Here is a 15,819-nt window from a genome sequence, read left to right on the forward strand (position 1 = left end):
TGCGCTGGGATCACATCCGCGACGAGACAACAATCCGCAACTTGATACGAATGTGGGCCAGGGCGGTAAAGTGGAGGGGCAATGGCCAGTTACTTACTTCCTACACCCTACTTCCGACCCCCTTACTTGGACCACACCCATCTTCGAACTTGGCCTACATTTTGATCTCAACTACACATCTGTAAAGATACGTGACTACATCTTACATCTTACTACACCTGGCAAAATACTAAAAACAGCGTCTGTGTAAGTTCCTGCTTCAGTAGGTGCCACCAGGGCCACATTTTGCTATGATCACACACACACACACTCACACACACACACACACACACTGACTCAAAAACAATACCAGCTGTCGCGCCATTGTTACAGCTGGTAATAATATAGTTGAATAATTCATTATTCTTAAACATTTCCTAACACTTTTGTCCTTTCTCAGCCCCACTGTAGGCCAATGACAAGTGTGTCCATGGACTCCCTTTTTGACTGCTGATACCAACGAGCACTGGCCATCATAACATCCCTCCATCCATCTCCAACTCTCCCTCCTTCCGTCCCCTCTCTCCCGTCATGTTGAGGGAACAGAGAAGCAAGGCAGGGATGAGTAAAGCACATGTCAGGAGACGTAAGGGCTTCTGTGGAGGCCGACGAGATGAAGCTGTCAGAGGAAATGCTGTCAGCGCCGACACCCAAGTATCAAGGGCATCTCTGTGTCTTCTCCTCCTCTGTGCCTGTCCTCTGTTGCCTTGCTTAATTACACTGCATGTATGCTACTACTGCTATTGTCAGGGGCTTGACGTGGCTGCACTGTTGGCATGCATGAAGCCAAGTTTTGACACAGTGCCCTGGAGACTGCGCTGTGTTGTTTTGATGTGCTGTTGAAGGCTTGTGTGCAGAGGCAAGTGAGCTTATATCAAGAAAGGGGTCATGTGTGCTCTTTGCGATTGAAAGTAGTTAGAAAGTTGTGTTTTATGGGAGTGTGTGTGTGCATTAATTTGTGTCTGTGTTTGCACCTCAATGTACGTGCACTTCCCAGCACGCTTTCGGACACATAAGATACATCTCATTGGTGTTAGCTCACTCCTAAATCAAGATATTCCACTTGCGTTCCACATTGGGAGAGTTGGGTTGTGCTCAGGTTTCGTGGTCATGCTGTAAATGCACAGTTCATGCTTAATGCAAAATGCCTGCCCAGTATGTGCGTATGCATGCATGGCATTTTCAAATGTGTGTGTGCCCGTGTACAACCAGCACAAGTGGTACATGAGGGCTGGCAGTGGATGCATACTTCACACCCCAGACTGACCAGGAAGTAGTTGACAGCTCTCAGTGCCCTGGCCTGCCGCTAATTTCTCCACTTCCTTCCTGCTAGCCTAGCTTAGCATCAATCACCTCTCCCCACTCGCAGCGCTAGTGCAAACCAATTTCCTTAATGCTGATTGCACTGTAAACCAACTCTCCTCACCCGCTCTGGCTCTTGTTCCGTTTTACTCATTCATTCTTTCTGTCTTTCCTTCCACAGCTTCCTCTTGATTTGACAAAGCAATGATTCAACTCCTAAAAGCTGCTTAGCCAGAATAGACGACTAAAAAAGTGCCATAGATTCTGCCTAAGATTTGCAACTATTGCTCAGTGTATGCCAGTGTCATATAATGTTCAGCTATAAGCTTACAGTTTTTCAAATTTAGAAATAGGTTTTAGTTTACCTCCTCCTACTTGACAAATGTGTATCATACACAATCTCTAAATCAGATCCAGAAGATTTTTTTTCTTCAGAATCTATCTGTGTAGAATGCAGACAGCTCAGTGGACAAGTGAGAGGGGATCCCTGCTTCCCGCTGAGGCATGAGAAATTCCCTAAATGTTTCTCAAGTTTTGGAGTCATCATCAGCTCAAGAGGAGGCCAGCTATTTCTCACCTTCACTGAATCTGTACACCCAGCCCTCATCTGAGGTCAGGAACTGCGCCAGAGCATGTGTGTTTACATGTGCCTGTGTGTGCTCTTGTGTCCTTTCAACTCCAAGGCGAACGGGAACAGACAGGATTCCTCCCGCTATAGCAACAAAAGTGATGACAAGCAAACCACACCGCATTTTAAATGTCTCTTAATTCTTCTTAATTTATTGTGCGAGCATCATGTGGGACATAACCACTAAAATCATGACGGGGGATTTTGTCAGTGCTGCAAGTAGACACAAGTGTATCTTACCGTGAGAAGAGTTAGGCCTGAAAACAGCAGCTATCAGCTCTCACCTCATCAATGTCATTCCAGACAATTATGGGATCCAGCGCCAGAATTCTCCGCCACCACACCCTTTCACTTAGCACGGGCCCTCCGACCGACTGAGGGGGAATTAACACCACATCAGGCTATAAAACATTTAAATGTGCAAACTAATTATCATCTACATGTCCCTTACATCCAAGGAGATTTTACGTATAATAACTTTCTTTGGAAAACAGTTTAAAAATGCTCTACAAATGAGGTCACTTGTATGTTTTTAGTCGGTCTTAAAGCAGATTTGCATTGAAATGCCACGAGTTGTACAACTTGGCAAACAATTTGTTGAACACAAATCTTCCTTCAGGCAAGAGAGCCAGTAATCTCATCTGAGATGACAGATGAGAAGCTACAAAGTAATTATTATATTACGACACAGGCAGTGTTTAAAGAACATCAAATAAGATGCGCACCGACAACAAAAATCAAACAAAAACAACATGACAATAAAAATCTGTGTGAATGAAGGTTGGAAAATGCAAACGCATATTTCGCCCTAATGTTTGACTAAATTTCCTAAACACTCCTCCATATTCCTCAGACTCTTTGGTTTGTATGCTTTTGCTTCCCCTCTCTGAGTGAGCGCAATTGTGTGTGTGAAGCTGTTGCGATCCAGTGGCAGGCCTTTCCCAGTGGAGAGATTGATGAAGTGCAGTGGCCCGGGGGCCAAGGGAGAAGTAGTCCCCTGCTGGGACTTCTCTCTGGCCCACTGAGCACACCACAGCCACACAGGATACATCACTCAATCTGCTTCTGGCACACATACACACACACACACAGGCTCTGCGCTGGACAACATAAGGGCTGGACGGCTAAGAAGAAACCATAGCTGCGTTTACTCTTGTCCTAATGGCTGGTACAGAGCGGTTCATGTTTCAGCCTTGCTCCAGGGCCCACCACTGACATGCTGCTACATTATGTTAGCCTGTGTTTTATTTGGCTCTGTTTGGTATAGTGTAGTGGGATAGGAAGTGAGGGGGGGTACAATTGAAGGCCCAGCATGAGGGCCACTCCAACACAAACAGTAGGAGGCTGATGCCTGGTGTGCCTTGCCGCACACAAACTGCTGTGTTACGTGCAGTCCGAGCCCCAGATGGAGCAATTTTTGTCACTGTGTTTGTGTGTTCTGAGTGTGTGGTGGGATTTGCAGAGTAAATGTCAACAGGTTCGGCTTCCAAAATCATCTGGGGTGTATAGTCTCCATTGTATACTGCATGTAATGTATAAGTGTTTAGGGGAGGGGGGGGCACAAATGCTGCACGGTGTTGGGTGGCATGCACGTCACATCAGGCTGATGGATGGCTCAGATTGCCGTGACCAGGATGCCCCGGCTTCCAATGCACCCCTGCTAGCATGAACAGCGCTTACGCAGCCACTGACACTGACTTGTCTGGGACCGCCTGGACTGGCGACACAGTCTGAGAGATTCCCGGAGAAAGCCCCTGGTGCATACACATGCCTGCATGCTGACACACACACAAGCATGAAAAGTGGGGGTTGGGTTGCCCTGACAAATTACCCACATCCCCGGCACTCCAGTGTCTCAGCATGGGGGAAACTCGATGGCCCGGTAGGAGGTGGGTGGATAAGTGGAAGGTCAGGGAATTGAGTGGAGAGGGCACCCAAAGCTTTCTCTACATCGGGCAAAGAGGAGGAGGAGGACTTGGGGCTCGGAGGCATACATTTATTTTAAGTCTCTTTATCCAATCTATCACCACAATCTGTGCTCGTTGGCGCGAGGGGCACAGAGACTGAGCACAGAGTATGTGAGAAGTGTACGTGTTTATGTGTGTGTGGGCATGCATGTGTGAGCAGCGAAGGCCAGCGTTCCAGACTGCAGGGAGAGGATTAGGAGTCTGGAATGCAAGACACTCCTTGACCCCAGTGTGACCTTTGAGGCTAAATCCCTTGCCCATATCTGTCCCTCATGGGTCATGATCCAATTGGTAGCCCCTTTAGAATGCTGACCTCTTATGCACCTCGTCACTCAGTCAGCTTGAAACATCTCCATTCACTGACAGTGGGGCCTAAGCCAGCCTGCTAGGATAACAACTGGAGGATTCTAGTTGTGGGCCAGTTCCTCTGGGGTATGAAAATTACATTTCAAGGCTGAAATTCAGAGACATTTTCGTTAATGCAGGCCTACTTAAGGAAAAAAAAATCACTCTTGTTCTGCCTTTCAAGTGTCCATGTACACCTAAAACATAAATGAAGCGTTTCCCTTTTCCCTATTTTGGAGGCCTGTATGGCTTTCCATTTGCGAGCGTGTCGACCAAGAATGACGTTAATGTAGGTGGAGGGGAACGAACACATCAGAATGGCGGGTGAGTGGCAGTGACACTGAGCAGCAGCAAAGAGCTGGGTGGCAGGCAATCAGAGAGGCTCTCGCTCCCTTTCACTTCAGTCCCACATGACATGGCTGACTAGAGAGATGAGAGACAGATGGGCGCCCCGCTCGCTACTGAGGCCCCCTGAATAAAATATCATACTTCTGATTAATTCATATTTCATCTGCATAGAGAAAAGCAGTATTGTTTTTAGATGCCACTCAGATGGCATCTATTCTTGATTCAGGTTCATTCACTGAATTGTCTGATTACACTTTAGATGCTAAATTATTAAATCAGTGATCACTGACGTAATTATCGTCTGGTACACTAAAGTTATTGAATTACACTCACTCAATTGATACTTTTCATCACTGGAGCTACAGCGCCAGGAACTCACTGCACCTGGCCAAGAAAAAGTCCCACTCATACCTCAGTAAAACCACAAATTGTTGTTTTTACACATTTTCCCCATGTTTTTTTTCAACGTGTGCAAATTTTATGCTAAGCTAAGCTAACCAGCTTCTGGCTGTCGCTTCATACTTAACATACAGACAAGAGACAGGTATCAATCCTCTCATCTAATTCTTGGCAGGAAAGTAAATAAGCATATTTCCAAAAACGCCAAACTATTGCATTTATGGCATTCAACTGCCTTAACTCTGCTTTCACCTATCTTTCCATTTCATTCTCTTGTAGCAGACTGTTGCAGTGCACCAGATTTGTGTTATGTTTTTTAGCATCAAAAGTATTTTTACTGTAAAGGTCCAGTTTGTAGTATTTGGGACCATCTATTGGCTGAAATTTAGTATAATAGGCCTATTCATAAATAATCAGAGAATCGTTATATTTTTGTTACCTTATTATGAACCGTTTATATCTACATACAGAGTGGGTCCTTCTCCCTGGAGTCCACCATGTCGTTTCCACAGAAGCCCAGGATGGACAAACCAAACACTGGCTCTAGATAGGGCCACTTAAGTTTTTGCGTCGGCCACTGTATTTCTTCAACGCGCTTGGCACTTGGGCAAAGTCTCAAACTTAATCCTACACACTACACCTTTAACTGCCTTTGTGGCCTGATGCTGCAAATTGAATCATGATATACTGCAAGATTTTTTCATATGTCGCTTATTTTTTCTCTGGTTAACAAAGACAAGATTTTGTAGAGCCAAAGGCAATACTTCTTCTACTACTTCTACTATCCATACAAACATGATGCTTACATCATGGCCACCCGCAGATGTTTGTGATGGCTCCACATTAGTTAATTCAAAAGAGGGAAGATGGACAGAATCCACTGCTAATGTTAGGGTTATCTGGAGTTAAATTAACATAAGATTCAATTAGAATGGGTGTAGAGGGAGAGAATAGAGATTTACGAGGGGAGGAGAGAGTGACACGGTCAGTGGTGACATCAGGCACCTGTTATGGATTTGTAGCAGCAAGGGTGGAAGTAAGGGAGTAAAGGAAGGAAAGAGGCAGTAGAAGTTATAGAAGAACAATCAGGAAAGCCAGAATTAGACTTGTTCTTTCACTCTGTGTTGGCTTGACTTTATGAAACTGTGTGAGCATATTTGTGCAAATGAACACACATGATTGCGTTGTGTCCAGTGTAACGCTGGCTCTCTGTGCATCTGTCTCACAGGAGCAAAGAAGCAGCTGTGAGAAGCCCGGAAGGTCCCCCAACTCTGCCCCTCACCTGTGTCACATCTGCCTGCCAGTGCCATCAAGGTGCGTCAATCTTCCACCCTGGCATCTCTTTACCTGTGGCACTACACTGCACCTTCCTGGCTGGCACGCTTTCGACCCTCCCCCATCACTCCCGCCTCTTGTTCCTCAAGGCATCTGTCACTCACCTGTCATTTCTTTCATCAACTCCTGCCTTACTCCTACCTTCTTGCGTTGGCCTCGGCAAAGGCGGGAAGGAAACCATCGGAGCGAAAATAGTGACCACTTTGTCCCAGTTCCAGGTTTAGCTGCTGTGGAGGATGACACATCAGGGAGGTGTTGACTGACAGCGGCATTCCTACTAAAGCAGGTTTCTCTCTGGGGACACAGGAGATTGATGAACGTATGGGTCAAATATTTGACACACTTGAACCCTGCAGCAAAAACTTATAGATTTGTTTGGCATAATTATATCGAGTTTGATACAATGATAAAGATAAAGTTATACAAAGTCAACACTGATGTTCCTTAGACTGTCCTGTGTTCAAGTTATAGTTAGTATAGTATAACTCCTGCACCAGTGTTACCAAGACATATACCAATATCCTCTAGATTATAATGGAACCAGATGGCACTCAGCTTGAGGTGCTGAAAGCGGCAAAAAAAAAAATATAAAAAAATAAATCATCATGACCCTGTTACTCATGATAATCTACAGACCTTGTTGGGAGCAGTTTCATATAGGAACTATTTTGTTTCTACACCCACCAATCAAATCACCACACAGAAGGGAAGCATGTAGGTAAGAGGAAAAATGTGTATTTCTGATTTTGGGTTGAACTGCCCCTTTAAAGATGCTTATAATGATGAAGTCCATGAGGTGTGACTGAAAGCTCAGAAAAGCTAGACCCTGGGTTAAGATTTCTCAAACTGTCTCCTGTTGTTGTATTAAATAAAGATAAGAACAAAAACTGTGGAGCTCCATATTTCTACAAATTAGATTATGATAACTTACGTTGATTAAGGTCAAACAATGAAAAGAAATAAAAACAACGAGCCAAAAATGTTCTCTCACAGTAAAAACCCTTTCTGTCCGATGGAAATAGAACCCGGGCCATCAGTGTTGAAGATGATGATGTGTCATTCATCACCCCACCTGTTTCCAGTCATGTCTCTTCCACATAATCCCTTTCACAGTGAGAAAACATATTTCAGTCTCTCCTTCCTGAGCACAAAGGAGGATATCGTTTTCAGTTTCGTAGATTCCCATAATTTCAGGAGACTTGAGTGACACACACACACAAGTATTAACACACATTTATTCCTTTTTGTCAGCAGTAAACACACACCTTAGTTTTCTGAGATTTGTTGCTGGCCCGAGGGTCTCTGTCTTTCCACTCTGGGGAAAATGATCAAAGCAGTCCTGCTCCTCAAGGGTTAAAACGTCAGCAGCAACAAATTTGCCTTCACTAAGCCTGTCACACAAGTAAATTCTAAACTATTGACAGCCTTGCTCAAATTCCAGTCCTGCACTGTGCATGGAAAGACCCCACAGGTGAATACGTGATTGATTAGCTTTTCTGATGACTAACGTGTCTTGAGGCAAAGAGAAGGAGGGGATAGTTACTTCCTAACATGATTCTTGCCTCTGGAAAAAGTGTTTTCTTGGACTCTCCTCAGCACGGCAAGTCTCCACCAAGCTGGGGAGAGGCTATTCCAGCTATCAGTGGCTAGACCTTTCGTGAGTACTGTCTGAAATATTGCACAAATAACGATCAAAGCAGCTCCCTGAACTGGCTGGGCCCAGACAGTAAATCCAGCCTGGTGAGGGCCAGACAGTGATTTTGTTTCACATTTCCGCCCAAGACACAGGCACATGCAAGGAAGAGGAGAATAAAATAGATAAAAAAAGAAAAAGAGCCCTTGGCTGTGGCCCAAACTCCGGCCATATCAGTTAGGCTTTGCTGCCACGTGGCATATGGTACAAGACAAACTGTCAGCCTTTTTCCCTCCTGTCTGTGCTTGCTTAGAGATGACAGGAGCAAGAGCACGTTTGTGTCCCGGCAGCAGGCATCAGGCAGGCTTAGCAGTGATTTGGGGGGAAAAGGGGTGAAAGGCAGAGCATCTTGCTGTGGCGAGCGGTGATGCGTCTGCATGGCTGGGCGTGGGGGGCCACACAGTAGCTGCGGGGGACAGCGCAGTGGCTGCGATTGTGAGGAAACTGCAAATTGATCAAATTGTAGAGGCAAGACTTTAGGCCTATTATCTGGGTCATGTCAATGTCTCTCTGGTCTCCAGTTGGTCACAGGGGCAAGTAGAGTGTGTGTATGTTTGTGTGTAAAAGAGTCTAAGCTTTAAGAGCCAAAATTCAATTCTGTAAGTGTGTCTAGTCAAACCTTCATGCACGTGTTGTTTGCACCGTGCCTCTGCAGCAAATAGATCTAACAAACACCAAGCGCAAACAGTTTTCATTAGCATCAGTGTGATACTTCCCAAGACTTTGTGGTGAAGGTGAATCTGAGGTCAAGTCCTGCACACCACCAAACTTAGAGCAATTACAGATCCTTATTTATCGAACTTCTTAGAATTTTTTCAAGTTTTCGTGGCTGGATACAGAAAAAAATCCAGGAGACAAGTGAAGCTGCCGTTTCCATATATGCAATCTGACATCTACGAGTCACATTGTTCCCCTATCAGCAGTGATCACAGAGCCAGCCCTCTATCAGAGTTGACTTCAGCAGAGCATATCGTGGCTATTAGCCTAGCATGGTGCGTGATCTCCGTCTTGTCTTGTTGCTGAGGGTGCTGTCCTGTGTAGTGCGGGGGACACATGCATGAGGGAGGGCGTCGATGTCACTTGTCACCACGCTTCTGTCATAGTCCCCGGAGTTTCGATGGCTCCCTCCGGTCCCTTGTCACTCTGCCTGGCTGGAAACAGCTGGTTACCAGAGCCAGTGCCATGCTAGTTAACATGGAGGGATGTATGGTACATGCTGGTATATAGTCCAGTACTGGGAGCAGCCTATGCGTAATTCCACTCTATTTAATATCTCCTTTTCATTTTAATATTATTATTTGGTACAATATATGTATATTTTTTTAGCTGTATGTTCAAACCAGCTAATGTCAAACAGGTTTAATGAGAGCAGCTCCTGACTCCAGCGACCACACAGCCCAATTCCTTGTAAATCAGCAGTGTTGATATTAGCTGTTGAAGGCTAAATGGCCATTATGGATCCTCAACACTCTGACACGTTGTGACCTGCCTCCTCTAGTGAGGTATGTGGCGCTGTGTGTGGGAAACACATAGACTCATATACATGCATAGTCGCTCACTGCTCTGTGTGTGGGCCATGTTTGCCACCACTTACTGACAGGTCAGACTCCCATGGTGTGATCAAACAGCAGCCACAACTCTCTAGAGTTCCCACAACACTCCGCCTGGTGGAGAGTGGACAATAAAAACAAGAGTAGTGGGCTTTCATCACAGGCTTTACCAAAGCCTGGCCTATTCTTGCGCACTCATTTGGCCTAACTTCATAAAGGTCAACTCAAAAATGTAAACTGAATGTAGTTGTGTGCAGGGAGTGGCTCCAAACAGCATATACAGTAGACACTGTACTTGTTTTAGGACATCCAAAATAGCATTATTAGTCTTTCACGGGACAGGAAAATTTGGCGCACAACTATATTAAGTATTGTGGGTCAAAGTTGAACTAGAGGGCCAGTCTGTAAACTGTGAGAGAAAGAAAGACGGGTACAATATGCAACAAAGGTCCCTTGAACAGTTGATGTTGCAGTTATGTGCCTTGAAAATCAAAAATGCATATGTTTCCTCTTACCTGTAGTGCAACTTATAAATGTAGATTGTTTTGGTGTGAGTTGCCGAGTGTTGGAGATATCCGCTGCAGAGATGTCTGCCTTCTCTCGAATATAATAGAACTGGATGGCACTCAGCTTGTGGTGCTTAAAATGCCAAAAAATAAATAAATACATTTGAAAAACTCAACAGCAATGTCTCTTTCCAGAAATCATGATGCGGTTAATCCACAGACCTTGTCGTGAGCAGTTTCATGTAGGAACTATTTTCTTTCTACCAAACTACACCCACCAAATCACTGCACAGAAGGAACGATGCATCTACTGCTTGCTTACGTCACATCTCAGCAGAGGACACCATCAACTTTTACATCTCACACTGCACAGGCCTCTCGTCCATGAGTGGATACACGCTTTCTTCTACGCAGTGATACAGTTGGCCGGTGTAGTTCCATCGAAAGAAAATAGTTCCTACATGAAACTTCTCACAGCAAGGTCAATGGATTATCTTGAGTAACCAGGTCATGATTTTTGTCGAAACATTGCTGTTGAGTTTTTCAAATGCATTATTTGGTGCTTTGAGCACTACTAGCTGACTTTCATCTGGTTACATTATATTCAATAGAGTACAGATATCTCTATGGCGGTATCTCCAACACTTGGCAGCTCACACTAAAACAATCTAGACTGATAAATAGCACTACAGGTAAGAGTTTAAACATGTATTTTTTATTTTGTGGTGGACGGTCCCTTTAATCAACTCTCCTGCTAGAGTCTCTCTGTAATACCTTCTTAGGAGCCAGGTACTCAGTACATGATGACAATACTTTGTTGTGTGTCTACCACTCAGATGCAGGGGGCAGATTTATTACGACTTGTGCAAACAGTGGTGATTAGCTCTATAAAACTTCAGGCTAAACAGACTGACTGGCCAGTCAGCCAAGAGATATTGTAGCAAGGAGGGGGCCCTATCTGTCGCGCTATCAGCCCCAGCCCCTGTCCTCCACTAATGGAATTGTCCTCCACCCCGGGCTGTGTATTACCATAGATCTGTGGGATAGTCTCACTCCAGCAGGAGAGCCCAGTGATTTAATAAAGGACCCCTTTCTGACTCACTTACAACACAACAACATCAAGACAGGCAAGTTCAGACATATAGCAAATAAATAAACAGAAGCTTCCATCGGAAATGGGATGTGCAACTCAATCAGTCTGCAAGTGTGCGCGCGTGTGTGTCTGTCTATGACCAGGCGGATTATTCAAATGAGCTGTGCCTTTTAGTCTACAGAAGAAAGCAGAAACGACAAGTAGTTCATGGTGTATGAGCATCGTCAGTCCTCAATCTACACTGACTGTTCTCTTTCATTAGAAGCAAGGCCTGTTCAGACAGTTCATGATGATGCATTTAAATTTCAGCTGTTCGAAAGCAAGTTTGGGTTTTAAATTTTGTTTTTCATTGCATTGCTTATCTGAAAATAATGTCTTATAAACATTTATTAAATGTTTATATGCTGTTTATGAATGCTAAATAACGTGGGTTCAAATAAAGTTTTACCAACATCTTCATATCTGTGTATGATCTAGTATGTAAGCTGCATCTGTCCCTATAACTTCTATAAATACACCCCTGCTGTATAGAAACACTTTCTTCCTATCTGGCTTTGCGTTCAGCTGGCTGACTGCCAAGGGTGAGTGACAACCAACAAAACAATAGGCTACAGACAATGACATAATGCAATTTGATCCTTTCCACTTGGAATCGATTGTTACACCTTGGGGTGCAACATTTTGCGATTATGTTGCTTTATCCAGGAGTTTAATATATTATTTTTGAAGAAGCAGCAAATTTTTGCTCATTCTCTCATTGACTCCAACGAAGCAGTAACCACAATCTGGCTGTCAGCAGAATTTGGACTGCGTTTGGACCGGCTTTATTGCATCACTGGTGTGAAAGGTATGGATCGTCTTCGAGTTTCGAATCAATTACTTTCTTCTTTCTACATTTGCCCTTAGTCTTTATTCACATTGCCCAGCAGAATTATATACATCTAGTGAAAATTAAATACTAATCTACTCCCATGTCCCCAATCTTATCCCCATGTCGTTCCAAAATTCCACTCACTTCAATATATAAGCTCAGTATCATATTAAGTTACAGTGGCTCCTCACGAAACGCTAATTCTACCCGTATAACTGGAGCTTATACAGGGGCATACCAGTGCAGTATCTGTGTGGGCTGGACTGGCGGGCAGCCGATGGGCCTCTGGCTCCATGTTACGAGCTCCTGGACCACGGTGCCATTACCTCCACACACACCTAATGAAGTTATAGCAGAGCTGGGGCTATAGGGCAACGACTCCCTGTAGATTGCGGCGTCTGGCCCACACACACAGAAACACATGCACACCTAAGTATACACACAAATACACGCATAGACACACACACACACACACATGTTCAGTGGATATGGTGCGTGCAGCCCCAAAGTACCGCATGGCGGATGGGGCAAATGCCAGTCATTCTTCAAACTACCCCTCCTCTCTCCTTCGATACCTCCTTCCCTTCTTCCCTAAATTGGAGAGGTGGGGTAGATTGATGTCTTATCTGCCGTCTAGTGGGTGGTTAGGTATAGTCTCACTGTCTCTGTGTCATGGTAAACACATATTAAGTCCCCTTGACCACCCTGGAGCACTCGTTGGCTAACTCTTAAAAAGCCCAGGCAACGCAATTATCTTTTATGACCTGCCAGAAAACACTGGCTGTGGGGAAGCTATGGAGGTCCACGTTCGGAGAAGGGACACAAGTTGTCACCTGAGTCCCTCTGTCCTGCTGGAACAAGACAAACAAATTTAAAATGAGGTCCTAAAACACCAGTACCTTTTACTTTGACACCACTGTGTTCCTCTAGGGTAGTTCCGTCTTTTAATTTTCCCGTCTCCCCCTTTTTCTTAACATTTGTGTTTGATTGATATTTAATTTACTGTTTCATGCACCTCATCTTGAAGTGAGCCCACCAGCAGGGACACCGTACAGAGTGGATTAAAGATATTTTCCTCTCTTTCATTCTATGTTGTACACCTGTACTCATTCTCAAACTCCGGGACGGGGTGACTGGTGTCCAAATACATTATGTGTTGTTTTCTTTAGATGCCCTTTCACATGATTTATTTTAATGCTCTTTCTGGTGTAGAGGTATGTAATTGTACGGGGCATCAATATGCATATACACATGAAGAAGCTAAAGTTTCTTTTAGTTTCTTTTATGCCTGTGTGAGATAGCACACCATAGAGAGATGACAGGAAATGATGGAAGAGAGAGATGGGGAATGACATGTGACAAAGGTCTCTGGCAAGATGCAAACTGGAGATGTGGAGTTCATGGACAGCACCCTGACCTCCTAGGCTGCCAGGGTGCCCCACAATGCCATGTTTTATTTTTAAAAAATCCATTTTGATAAGTAAAGAAACCCCTTTTATAGTTTCAGCTTTTTTTTTTTTATCTTTAATGCTTTTGTATGCATAAAAAAGTTGTTGGAAACATAATATTCAGCAACTTAATATGCACCTTTTTAAGATATAATTGCAGTAAAATCAGATTTTGGTCTGTTTTAGTTCCTCTGTTTTACCTTGTTTCACATATAACGCTTTGTCTTCTTTCTTTTACTCACTAAATTTGCTCTAATTGTTGTTAAGAAAAGAGAGCTGATTATATTCACTTGAACATGAATGGTCTGTCTCAGTTACAATTTTGCATCTTTTCTCATTCATCAGCCATCTTTGGCTGCTACTGTACATAAAGTCAAATGAAGGATGGTGACAGCCAGTCCCTTGGATTTGTAGTGCGTTCCTTTAATGCCCTGTGTAGAGACTATTGTCTGTGTTGTAAGGGCGTACCGAGGGTCAGCACTGTAAATCAGTACACTGGGGTTGGTCATTATATATGTCCTTTACCTCCCCTAACTGGTGTACAGAGGCAGGAGCAGGAGGGAACCTACAAGAATGTCAGCTATCAATTCCTAAAGCCCTGCTTCCTGCTCATCTCATTAAAGGGCAGATAGATGGACCTGCTGGCTCCAGCACGTCAGTCAGAATCAGAAAAGGACCATCAGGAGACCAGGAGACTCCAGGAAGGTGGGTTGGTTGAAAAAACCCATTGAAGGGTCAAGATAAGATGGAATAGATTTAAATTTGTGTCGTGATGGTAGCGACTTTTTTGACATGTTCATTTTGTTAATTCTTTCTCTTTTCATGCAACTCAACCTGGCCGCCACTGGCTTTTTATCACTTTCCTCACTCCCACCCCTCCTCACTATTTCCTCCTATTCACTCCCATATGGTTCGTATGTTCATTACGCTTATTTGCTTTTAGTGCTTTGACCTCAGTGATTCGTTGCAGGATTGAACTCAGGTAATTAACAGCGGCCTTGATAGGTCGTGACAACCCCAAGCTGAGGCTGCGGAGTTTCCGTATGACCCTGAATCATAGCAAGAATTGCTCTCTCCATTAGAGAGTGAAAAAAATTGAAGGATTTGCTCATGTCAAACGGGAACTTTTGTTAATACTCAGGAAGGAATTCTGATTAGGACTACGTTCATATTTTAATTGAAGATGATTCAATTTTGTACTTGTTTGTGATACAGTGAATTTCTACCATATTAATATTTCATGCAAGGGTACAGGTTTTATTCCAACACCGGAGGGGGTGGAAGCACATATGAAACAGTTATGGGTAGGTCCTTTGCCAGAAAATCTTGAGGATCCTGCTTAATTTCTTGCATACCGGTGAATTTTTATGTGAGGGGAGTTTTTAAGTTTTTGGTGTGGGGGCGACAAATGCATGTTCTAAATACTGAGGGGGCATGTCCATACAAGATGGCACAATCTGTCACTGGATGTGTTTATTTTAATATATATACATATTGCATTTAATCGCAACAAACCTCAATTTCACACATTTAAAATGTATCAGACTCAATAAAGAAAATATCATTCAACATTTGGAGTGTCACAACAAACGATGTTATCGTAATTATGCCCCATGTTGTGCATGTTTTTTTTCCTTTATTTAGCAAATACAACCTATGCATTCTATTATTTTCAGATGTTATTGAATGTATGTTTACCACTTTATCACAGGAACCCCCTCAAATGTTAACACACACTGTATTTACGTTTCATATATTTAAGTGTTTGTGTTATTATATGACAATGCAGCTCTGAAATCCACAAATGCTGCGCTCTTATAGTGGATATTGGGTTTATCATGGTCATGATCAGTGAATGCTCCTCTGACCTTTTGTTGCTATCCACTGGCAACAATCTTTCCAGATAATATCCCTGAAATTAGGAAAGCTGGGGCCTTCACTGAAGGACCCTCATTGTAGTGATGTGTGCATATGGAGGCCGTACGACTGCAGGGGAAGAGCCTGGTGCCTGTGTTGGTGTATCGTATGGGACAGGCGGTGTCACACCAGGGCCTTAACAGGCCTACTGATCGTCCCTGTAGAGAATAAAGATAAGGGGAAGGTCTGACTCCAACGTGTCCCCAGGCCCTTACTACAACTGGGGAGCCTGCCTGCAGAAGCTGGTGTGCCTATTTACCATCTTACCAGGGGTCCCCACAGTCGGCAGCAGCGCCTCGTCTGCACGGACTAGAAATGTCTTGTGAGTACGGGCAAACACGCTGTGAAGACAAGAATATGGAAGCTGACAGAAATAAA

At 44.0% G+C, this 15,819-nt stretch overlaps 1 long non-coding RNA gene across 2 annotated transcripts in view; it reads left to right on the forward strand.

Moving 5' to 3' along the window:
* Window positions 1-11,647, forward strand: part of LOC126395624 (uncharacterized) — an 80,699-nt gene extending 69,052 nt beyond the window's left edge. For both annotated transcript variants that reach the window (XR_007570471.1, XR_007570470.1), the window contains one exon: window positions 6,257-11,647. This is a non-coding gene — a long non-coding RNA (uncharacterized LOC126395624). The remainder of the gene's footprint in view (window positions 1-6,256) is intronic.
* Window positions 11,648-15,819: the final 4,172 nt, after the last annotated feature.

This window comes from Epinephelus moara, chromosome 9 (genome assembly GCF_006386435.1).
Source record: "Epinephelus moara isolate mb chromosome 9, YSFRI_EMoa_1.0, whole genome shotgun sequence".
Taxonomy (NCBI): Eukaryota; Metazoa; Chordata; class Actinopteri; order Perciformes; family Serranidae; genus Epinephelus; species Epinephelus moara.